Below are 12,407 nucleotides of genomic sequence, written 5' to 3'. Positions count from 1 at the left end.
TCCATAAAACCAACAGGTCCTGTTGATTCTAAATTTTGGGAACAAATGCTTTAATCCTGACCTCAGAAATATTATACAGATATAACTGTCATGAACTTTTCTTAGAGGTATTCTGTGAACATTTTTGAAAACTTTATTTAGCCAGGAGATTATAGATTGAACTAAAGCAAAGACAAGCCTAATTTGTCCTACAGTTCCAATTAGTGACCTATATATCCATATCAGTTTGGGATTTTATTGAAATATATTTAGATATGTTTGGATATCTTATCAGCCTACTCATTATAAATGTAGGACAAGTAACTCCGAGTATTATGCTGAACATGCAGCTTTACTGATGTGACTGAACACTTTTTGAATTGATTCTTCTTTAGAATAGAAAATGCCTCTATAGCTATTGATAACTCATAATTGCCAAATACTCTATTGAAACCTAGTTCTTGTTAGGTATATCTCCATGCTGAAATAACCCTGTCAATCAACCTGACACAAATTCTTATATGTAGGAAAGTGTTCTTATAAACTTCAAGCTTTCATTGAATGGAAGAGTTCAGACATTACCCTCACCACTAGGATTAAATGCCTAAAAAGATAAGACATTTTGCTTTAATCCCTTTCTTTCATTTTCTCATAAACATTGTCAAGTTGTGAAGCTTTCTAATGTAACAATAATACAACCGTGACTTGTATTAACACAACATCTAGGATCAAATGTTAATTTGGATGCTTACTAATTAGCTCCAAATTTTGTGGATATTTATATTTCTCCTGGGTAAACTAATGAGCTCCTAGAAATTTTCCCTAAGGAGCCTTTCAATTCTAATATCACTGTTTTCTCAAAATGCTTTAAATTCTACCTCCTCTAATGTGGGCATAGGGCTATATTGTGGAACTTTTCTCCTCAGAGAGTGAGTATTACTCTATTGCTTAACAAGGACAAAGTACCTTCATACATAGACTGGGCATGTGCAAACAAGAAATGGTAGTTGAACAATGTTCTTAGCAATTTTTACAGATGAAATGGAAATAGAGCAACTATGAACTCAAAAGGAATGTGCAAAGAAGACAAAGGCACGAAGTAGAATGTGCCAAGAAAAGCTGAAGTATAATTTCAAATAATTTGCTCAGGTGTGAGGGTGTGTTCAAAGGACGGTTTCAGACAATGTACGTGTATATCCTGGGGGGAAACTGCTTTAAACTATGCTGGGATAATTGTACAAGTAGAAGCCCCTTAGTCTACCTCTAATCAGCCACAACATCATCAACTTAGGCACTATTTTCCAAGAGCAAAGTGAGAAAAAGAGGGCTGATCAGAGTTACTGTTCAAGTTGAAGCAATGGCAGTCACTTAATTTTTTTTTATAAGTTTTCATTTGTTTTGGAGCTTTTAAGTAGGGAAAAGCCAAGCAAATATTTTGCTTGTACCTAAATTAAGTGGGCCGTATTATATTGGTCTCTCTTTAACTTGGAAGTTATAGATTATGTCTTTTTATTTTCTAACTTGGGACAATGATCTGCTGTCAGTTATTTTCTTCTCTTACCCTTCTTTTGCCCTTCCACTTACATAATTATTATTTAAAGAGACATAATTGAGCTTGCATTTCTAAATTCTTTAAAATTATCTGAACTACTGCATACTTCTGGCAGCCTCCTATATCTTTCTCAAGGGAAATAATTTGCCACTACCACGTTAGTCCTACATGATATTGGATATCTTCCTGCCTAATTCAATGCAAGATATACATTAGACTCATCCTATATCTCAACACTTGTACCACCATAAAATTCTATCTTTCTTGGAAATCATGATATTAGTATATCTGGTGAGTTTGCATCTGTCATTTTTGAATGGCCTTAATTGATACTTACATGCAATCATGTTTTAAACCAATACGCCACTCAGTAGATGAACGAATTGAAAAAATGTGGTTTATATATGTACGGAGGAATTCTATGTTTCCAATTCATAAGGAAATGGAAAGACTTGGAAAAATCCTACTAAGAAAAATAATCAAGACACAAATAAACAGATTTCATGGTTTCCCTCATTTGTAATAACTAGGAAATATCTAGGATAATCCTAGCAGATGAGCAGAATGGCTCAATAGCTATGTATAAATGAGCACATAAAATGATGCAGAGCAAAATAAACTCCTAGATATGGAAAGATAGTATTTTCTTTGTGGTTGTTGTTTTTAATGTACTATTTGATTTCTTTTTTCTTTTGTGTTTTCCTCTATGGTTTGTCCACTGTTGTATTTGATTTCAGTATCCTGTGTATTGTATATACATTTATTTTCATTTGGCAAGGGAAGTGGAACAATAAAATGGCGAGACAAAGGACAAAAGGCAAACCAATGCAATAGCAATATTCACAAGACAACGTGTTAGAAATTTACATTACAACTTGTGAGGAGTATTGGAGTGAAGGAGAAGTGTGAGAAAAATGAGGGAGGGGGTAAAAATTTTGACATGTTATGTGTCCACTACCTTACAATTACTGCAAGCCCTTCTATATATAACCTTCACAATAAAATTAAGTTAAAAATGAGCTACATAAAATATAATTTCACTGTATTGGTATAGTAAATATTATTCTATGTGTATTACCATTTAAAAATGAACATTTTGTCTGCTAATTTGAATTACCTCTTTCTTTATCGGAGGGACATCAACGTGAATGTTATCAAACTATACAATATTTACAGAATATACTTGCCATTATTTTGAAAAAAAACATTATTTTTGTATTGTATCATACTAAAACAGAAAACAGTTCAATTCTATGAAAACTACTATCTTTGAAAACTGACTAATTGTTAAGAGGACAGAATATCTGTTTCTCAACATTCCTATGACTACTAACTACTCATTTTCAAATTCTGAACATGCCATACCAAAGACATTTAAAGCAGTACCTGTTTTCATTTTAATTAATTCAGCAATAGATGCAGTTTCCAATGAGGCATTACATATTTAAATTTCAACAGAAAAAGTAGACAAGTACTGCTAGTAGATCAAACTATGAAGTATCTATAATAATTAATTCCTTAAGAGTAAACATTTGTTCATCAGAGTAAGCTATTATTTCTTTGACAATCAATCCCAAGTATTTATGCCATAAAGTCATCCTAGCCCAACAATTTCCAACTTGTAAGGTGTACCTTAAAATTCCCTAAATTCACATCATGACTACTTTATCATATTGTGAAAAAATACTACATTTCTGCTAATGTGATGCCCTTCCAATTGTGGAAAGAATACTACACTAAACTTTGCTACATCATTTTCACCGCAGTGGTATTCTTGAGATCAGAAAACTTGCAAATATTATTTATTTTTATTTTATTTTATATTTATTTTATTATATATATTATCTCTCATAGATATTCTGGAGATCTGTATATCTTAATATTAAGATTAGAAGATTATGGTTGAAAGCCCACCCAGGCAGGAAGGTTCCTTAGATTCTTATCTCCAATAAACTCATAAGGAATAGCCAGACCCAAGTGACACTGAGGTTCAAGTGGTAGAGCAGTAACCTTGAGCAAAAACAGGCTCAGGGACAGTGCCCAAGCCCAGAGGTTAAGCCCTAGGACAAACCAAACAACAACAACAAAATAAAAACAAACATCAAACCTAGCATTTTTCTCATTGTATACAGAGGTACATAATTAAGGAAATTTCTTCCTGTGTTATGTATAGGTAGAAAAAAAAAGATGTCAAACAATTACTCTCTTCATACCACGTTACACCGAAGTCTCAAAAGATTGCTCCTTTTCAATATTTATAAATTAATATCATCAATTTGTTGACAGTTTGTCTAGATTATTCACATTATCATCTTACACATGAACTGTTGGAATTATCTATTAACTAAGTTCTTATTATACCTCACTTGAAAGAATATTCTAGGCAATTAGAATGCCAGAATCATCAGTAAATTTGTAAATTAAATCTTTACTTGAAAAGAATTTTGTAGTATCCTATAGAATATTAAATTACAAACAAAAATATCTATTTTAAATCTAAATTCTAATTTACCCAGGTCTAAAAAGTCCTACTTTAAATGAACTTTCCTATTTCATCAGGCTTAAACTTTTGTAATCCTTCATTTCTTGGGACTCTACCAGAATGGTACTTACTTTTTCAAATTTTTGGTTGGGAATCATGACCTCTTTTGCACCTAGAAATGTTCTGTAATTAAGACAACATTTAAAACACAACTGAGGATTATATATGAGTTGCATTTCTATAGGAAACTTGACTTCTCAAAGCATAATGACAAAATTAGCCCAAATTTCCAACTGTGTATTACTTTCTTGTTTATTTCTTATTCTTTTCCTGTTTTGTTTTATTGAGACAAAATTATATTCTTCTAGTTGGCCAAAGTTTCTGATCTGCTCAAGTAACTTGGGAGTGGCGTCCATGGGGTCCATTAAATACAAGATGATGTCATTTTCATGTCTTTTTCCTTCTTTTTTTCTATTTTTAAATTTATTATTTTTATTGTGAAAAAATTGTACAGAGGGATTAAAATTACCTGGGCAAGATAATGAGTACATTTCTTCTGAAGCGTTGTAGCCTCCTACTTTGTTTCCCCTTCCCATCTCTTCCCATCCTCCCCCTCTGCCCCCACACAATCCTTCTCCCCACCACAAATGTTGTAAAGTTCTTTTTCGATATAACGTCTTGTACATCTCATTGTTGCAATGGGTCCACCTGTATCCCTATTTAAACGATTTTTTCTCTTCCCCTCCAAAATTATACAAACATCAAATACAGTGAAAGCAGGGGTTATACAGTGGGGGAGGGAATACAAAGCAACAAAGAAATAATCTTATATGTGTTAGAAACAATCCCATGAAAGAAAAATAAAACATTTCAATACATATCATAGGGTTCATTTCCCTAACATCAAATTATCTGACCTATTCTACTTGACTCAGACATATACTAATTACTGTAAATAAGGGAGACCATGGGACCTATAATTCTTTGGGCCTGGCTTAATTCACTTAATATAATTTTTTCCAAGCCTTTCCATTTCCTAACAAATGGGGCAATACCATTCTTTCTGAGGGAGGCATAGAATTCCACATTTTCTTGATCCATTCATCTACTGAGGGGCATCTGGGTTGGTTCCATATCTTAGCTATGGTAAATAATGATGCAATAAACCTAGTCGTGCTGTAAGCTTTAGTGTGGTCTTGTTTGTGAACATTTGGGTAAATGCCCAAAAGTGGGATTGCTGGGTCATAGGGGAACTCTATGCGGAGTCTTTTGAGGAACCTCCATATGGCTTTCCAAGATGTTTGAACAAGTTTACACTGCCACCAACAGTGCAATAAGGTTCTCTTCTGTCCACATCCCCTCCAGCATCTGTTGTTATTAGAGTTCTTGATTATAGCAATTCTAACTGGGGTGAGGTGGTATTTCAATGTTGTTTTGATTTTCATATCTGTCATGGCTAGAGATTTTGATAATTATTTCGTTTGTTTATTGGCCATCCTTCTTTCCTCTTCAAAGAAATTTCTCCTTAAGTCTTTAGCACACTTATTTATTGGGCAGTTGATTCTTTGAAGGTTTGTTGTTGGGGGATTTAATTTTTTTAAGTTCCAGGTATACTTTAGATATGAGACCCTTGTCCGATGTATGGCTAGTGAAGATCTTCTCCCAATCCGTGGGCTCTCTAGTGATCTTGCTAGCTATGTCCTTTGTCAGGCAGAAGCTCTGCAATTGAATGCAATCCCATTTGTCCAACCTTTTTCTGATTTTGTGTTTCTGGGTCTCTATTAAGAAAATTTCGGCCTGAGCCAAGGAAACCTAGGGTTTCTCCTATTCCATCCTGCAATGTTTTCAGAATGTCTGCTTTGACTCTGAGGTCTTTAATCCATTTGGCTGTGATTCTGGTGCAGGGTGATAAATAAGGATCCAGCTTTCGTTTTCTACAAGTAGTTAACGAATTTTGCCAGCACCATTTATGGAAGAGGCTGTCTTTCTTCCATTCTATTTTTTTAGCTCCCTTATCGAATATTAGATGGCTATGGGACTGTAGGTTCATTTCTGGGTTTTCAATTCTATTCCATTGCTCATGTTGTACGTTTTACTTCTTCTTTCACTATTTGGATTCCTTTTCAGATTGCATCTTGTTTTATTGCCCCAGGTAGCATTCTAATACTAATAGAAGAGGAGTGGAGAGAGCAGACATTCTTATCTCTTTCCTGAATTAATAAGAAATGGCTGTAACTTTTCACCATTAAGTGTAATGCTGGGTGTAAGTTCATCAATTCTTAACAGAAAGAACAGTACTGGAGCAATATCAGTTCCAAATTTCAAACTATACTAAAAAGCCATAGTTATAAAAACAGCTTGGTACTGGCCCAAGAACAGTCCTGAGGACCAATGGAATAGGACTGAAGACTCAGAAATAAACCCACTGACCTTCAGCCAACTAATCTTAGACAAGGGAGCTAAAAATATAGAATGGAAGAATGACAGCCTTTTCAGTAAATTCTGCTGGTAGAATTGCTTAAACACCTGTAGAAAACTAAAGCTAGATCCATATATATATATATATATATCACTCTGCATGAGAATCAAGTCAAAGTAGATCAAAGGTCTCAAAATAAAAGTAGACACCATGAAAACATTACATGAAGGATAAGAGAAACTCTAGGGTTCTTTAGCACAGGCCACAAATTTATTAATAGAGAACCAGAAACAAAACAAATCAAAGAGAGGTTGGACAAATGGGATTCCATGAAACAGCAGAGCTTTGGCAAGGTAAAGCTCATAGATATCAAGATCAATAAAAAGCCCACTTACTGGGAGAAGTTCTTCATGAGTCATATAACAGACAAATCATATCTAAAATATACTTAGGACTCAAAATCATAAATCCCCCAACAACAAATCCTCAAAGGAACAACTGCCCAATAACTAAGTGGGCTGAAGACATAAAGAGATACTTCTTTGAAGAGGAAATAAAAAATGTCCATTAGACATGAAGAAATGTTCATTTTTTCTAGTCATAAAAGAAATGCGAATCAAAACATTGAGATTACACCTCACTCCAGTTAGAATGGCTATAATCAAGAAATGTAATAATGACAGATGCTGGTGGGGACGTGGCTAAAAGGGAACTCTACTGCATTACTTGTAGGAGTATAAACTTGTTTAACCACTTTGGAAAGCAGTATGGAATTTCTTCAAAAGACTCCACCTATTGCTCCCCAATGACACAGCAACCACACTTTTGCGCACTTACCCAAATGATCACAAAACTACCAGCACAACCTTATTTATTGCAGTATTATTCACCATAGCTATGATATGTAACCAACTGCAATGCCCCTCAGTAGATGAATGGTTCAAGAGAATGTGGTATACACACACACACACACACACACACACACACACACACACACACACACACACACACACACTGGAATCTATGCTTCGATCAGAAAGAATGACATTGCCCCATTTGTTAGGAAATGGAAAGACTTGTTAAAAGTTATATTAAGTGAAGTAAGCCAGACCCAAAGAAACATAGGTCCCATGGTTAACCTTGTTTTAGCTTTGTTTGCAGAGATTAGTACATATCTAAGACAAGCAAAGAAGATCAAAGGCTAGGTACATATGACCATACAAGTTCATTTTAAGCGAAATGTACCCTAAGTCAGAGACACTAGGGGGTTTTTCTTTTTTTCTTTTGTTTTAAATATTCTTATAATGCACTATGTGATACTTTTTACGTTAATCCGCCCAAGGTAAACCCCTGTTTTCACTGTATTTTATTCCAGTGTTCTGCATCATATATATATATATATATATATAAATATATATATATATATATATATATATATATATATATATATATATATATATATATAAATTTGTGGAGTGGAAGGGATATAGCAGAATGCTTAAATGGGGATGCAGGTTGACCATTGTGACAATGAGATGTACAGGACACTGTGTTGAAAATGAATTTACAGTGTCAGACAGGGGTTGAGGAGGGAGGAGTTGGAGATGTGGGGAGGGAAAGAATGGAAGGGGGAAAACAAAGAGGAGGAAACAATGCTGTATAGGAAATGTACTCATTACATAGTCCTGTAACTCTGAGCCCTCTGTACAGTATTTTTACAATAAAAATATATTAAAAAATCTCTGCCTGATGTAGATTTCCAATGCTGCCCTCAGAATTGCATTTTCTGCCTATTCTGGCTGTGGAGGTCCACCTGCCCAATGAATCAATAGTCTTCAAGGCATCTTGGTCCAGCAGTGGGACTTGGATTATCCAGTGGTGGTTGGAACCAGGCCAAAGACAGGACAAAACAACTTCCAGGACACGGCTTCGTCATTGCCCATGCAAATAGGAATGCAAACTGAATTTCTCTGAATTTGACTCCAGAAATCAATCAGTGAACCAAAAGGCAAGTCCACCAAACACCTCACTCCTCCCCACCCCCATTTCCTCCTTTCTCCCTCCCTGGGAAAGTATAAAAGAATTTTGCAGGTTTTGACACACACACAAAATGCCCACCATCTCCCCTGGTAAACTTGGTTTCAAGTCACTAAGTCATGGCAACGGATAATGCTGCATTCATTATTCTGGACAACATCTTCAGGTTGTTTGATGCTTTAATTTTTTTTTGGTTGATGTTGTTGGTAGGGGGTCCTGAACTCTGGGTCTGGGTGCTGTTCCTGAGTTTTTCAGCTCAAGGCTAGTGCACCCCACTTTAGCCACAGTGCCACTTCCAGTTTTTTCTGCTTATGTGGTGCTGAGGAATTGAACCCAGGACCTCATGCATCAAAGACAAGCACTCTACCACTGAGTCTTCTTCCAGCCCTAATGATTTAATTCTTTAAAATTTCTTTTTGTCAGCCATGGGCCTTGAACTCAGGGCTTGGGTATTAACATATCCCAGAGTTCTTCAGCTCAAGGGGAGCCCTCTCCCAACTGAGCCACAGTGCCACTTCCTGTTTGGAGATAAGTGACTCACAGACTTTCATGCCTGGATGTGCTCTGAACAGGTGTATTTTTAAATTATATTTCTTCTAGGTGTTTCTTGGTACATTACAGTCTTTCTGGAATTTAAAGTTTTCTGTAAACCTTTGTCTTCAAGTAATCCAACAGCATTAAATATTACATTTCAAAGCTATCCTTTAGAACATCCATTTTGAAATTATTATGTTAAGGTGAAATTCTAATTCTTTCTAGAAACAACCCATTAAAGTCCAAATGGGAAATATGCTCATTTCAGCAGCCTTGACTCTCCTTCCTCTCTTTTTTCTCTGCCGTATCTTTTCTTGTTTTGGAACAAGTGTCATGGACTGTCCAACCATTCAAAGAAAGATTATTCCATTAATTTCATATTGAAGGAATCCAGCCTGCCTGCATCTCAAGAAAATTTTGAGTATAATATTAATCTAATAATTCATGTCAGTGGATTTTCAGTCATTTCGATATTTTTTGTTTAACCACTTATGAAAGAGGTTCCAAAAAGCAAGAATCAAAAATTATGTTCTGCTTTCTAAGAATGTTTAAAAAACTAGTAGTTCAACAAGACACATTGTATTCCTCCAGGATTCCATGGTGATGTATTTCTCTTTTATCATAGCCCTTACCACTGACCCCTTCCCTTCAAACTTGTAGCTTTGTTCAGTTTTCTTCTTCCAGCTTTCATTTTGGTATTAGCCTCAGTAATATCCCTGTAGATTTTTTTTTAATTTAATTTTATTTTATTTATGAACATACTGTACAGAGGGGTTACAATTACATGGGCAGGATAATGCGTACATTTCTTACCAAGCATTGCAGCCTCCTCCTTTGTTTACCCTTCACATCCCTTTCCAGCCTCCTCCCTCCCCCCCAATCCCTGTAGTTTTTGACAATGAAAATCTATTTATTGTTAGAGAGCTCAATTCATATTGCCAAAGGCAGACTCATGAGCATATCATGAAGCATAAACTATTGAATATCATTTTAACATGATCATATGCAAATATTCCATAAATTAATATAAGTACCACATAAATGTGCATCTTCATATACTTTTCAAAATGCAAAGTAATTACATATCTATGTCATAAAAATAATTCAGATAACTGGTAAAAGAGATTAAGCTAAAACTTTTATTTTTTTATATCATCCCCAATATATTTGTCAAATTTTCTTTTCTCATTAACTTTCATCTTAGGGCCTGCTTTTCCTAGCAACAAGTTATAAGTTGATATCCTTGGATTTTAGTCCCCTATGAGTAACCTCTTTTCTTTCCACCACTAGTTAGTCCATCATGTTAAATGCCTGAGGAATAACGTCCCATTGTGCCTGCAAGAGGAGTACCCAAGTCGACTGTCTGTGTCTACTCTTGCCTTGCTTTGTTTGGGAATGTGGTAGCAGAGACAGGGGTGTTAGGGAGCAGGTGGTTCGAGCCATGGTGTTAACAATTATGGGTACCAAAATGAGTAGCATAGAAAGGGAGTACCAGGGAAAGGGTAATTGTGACTGTAATTGCTGAGTTGCAGTAGCAGAAAATTGGGTAGCAGCAGCAGCTTTGCAGGGGTTGGGGTTGCTAATACAGGCATCCAGAACAATTTAGCAGTGACAAAGAAGCAGAGACAAAGTGAATGATAAAAGTTGTGAGGCATTGTGGGAATTCTTTGTCTACCCATGCTAAAAACATGGAGAAGGGTTATTTAAACTAAAACTACAAAAGAAAATTTAAGGACTTGGTGCTAACAAATCTGTCCAGGTGTTATTACATTAAATAGAGAATTCAAAATGGTTTTTCTTCATGAATACAGAGATCAAAAGTATTATAATTCTTATTTTAAAATTCAAATTAAAGAGAAATTTATTCAGGAGGTAAAATTCATATTGAATGTTAATATTTAAGAGAAAAAGAAGATCCAAGATGGCAGAAAAAGACAAAGCAATATCAGAACATAATACGTTCAATAATAATTAAGAAACTTTAATTGAAAAATTGGGCTGGAATGTGCACATCAGGCAAACGCAACCAATCAGAGCCTACCACCAACAAAGAAACACCATAATGTATATCTCAGAAAAAGAAACCATTTCCTTATCCTTGATTTCAATGATACACATAATCCCCCTTATACACACACACACACACACACACACACACACACACACGAATATATGCAACAGCTCAATCTACTCACATCCATTCAACATGAATCAAAGATATTCCTGCAATATTTGAAACTTTAAAAGTTTGAAGTCGTACTCTGAAAACATTACAGGACAGAATAAGAGAAACCCTAGGCCTCCTTGGCACAGGCCAAAATTTTCTTTCTTTTTTTATTTTATTTTTTTATTTTTATTATTTTATTTTATTTGTGAACATACTGTACAGAGGGGTTACACTTACATGGGCAGGATAATGCATACATTTCTTACCAAGCATTGCAGCCTCCTCCTTTGTTTACCCTTCACATCCCTTCACAGCTTCCCCCCTGCCCCGCCAGTCCCAATCCTTCTACCTCCCCACTCCCCCGCACCGACATTGTAAAGCTCATTTTGGACATGACAACTTGTACTTCTCATTGTTGTAACAGGTCCACCTGTATCCTTAAACGACTTGTTTTTCCCCATCTCCTCCACAAGTTATATTGACATCAAATATAGTGAAAGCAGGGGTTATACTGTGGGGGAGGGACATACAAAGCAACAAAGAAATAATCTTATAAATGCGTTAGAAACACATGCATGAAAGAAAGAAACATTAAAAGACATATCTAAGGTTTAATTTTCCTGACATCACATTATCTGACTTTTCTGCTTGACTCATATATATACTAGATTTTGCACATAAGGGAAACCTTGTGACCTGTTTCTTTGGGCCTGGCTTACTTCGCTTAATATAATTTTTTCCAAGTCTTTCCATTTCCTAACAAATGGGGCAATGTCATTCTTTCTGATGGAGGCATAGAATTCCATTGTGTATATATACCACATTTTCATGATCCATTCATCTACTGAGGGGCGTCTGGGTTGGTTCCAGATCTTAGCTCTGGTAAATAATGCTGCAATAAACATAATTGTGCTGGTAGCTTTAGTGTGGTCTTGTTTGTAAACATTTGGGTAAATGCCCAAAAGTGGAATTGCTGGGTCATAGGGGAGTTCTATGTGTAGTCTTTTGAGGAACCTCCATACTGCTTTCCAAAGTGGTTGAACAAGTTTACATTCACACCAACAATGAAATAAGGTTCCCTTCTGTCCACATCCCCTCCAGCATCTGTTGATGTTAGAGTTCTTGATTTTAGCAATTCTAACTGGAGTGAGGTGGTATCTCAATGTTGTTTTGGTTTGCATTTCTTTTATGGCTAGGGATGTTGAGCATTTCTTCATGTGTCTATTGGCCATCCTTC

This window comes from Dipodomys spectabilis, unplaced genomic scaffold (assembly GCF_019054845.1).
Source record: "Dipodomys spectabilis isolate Male_0828 unplaced genomic scaffold, ASM1905484v1 ptg000449l, whole genome shotgun sequence".
NCBI lineage: Eukaryota > Metazoa > Chordata > Mammalia > Rodentia > Heteromyidae > Dipodomys > Dipodomys spectabilis.
The sequence above is the reverse complement of the archived record's forward strand: the minus strand, read 5'-3'. Positions refer to the sequence as shown.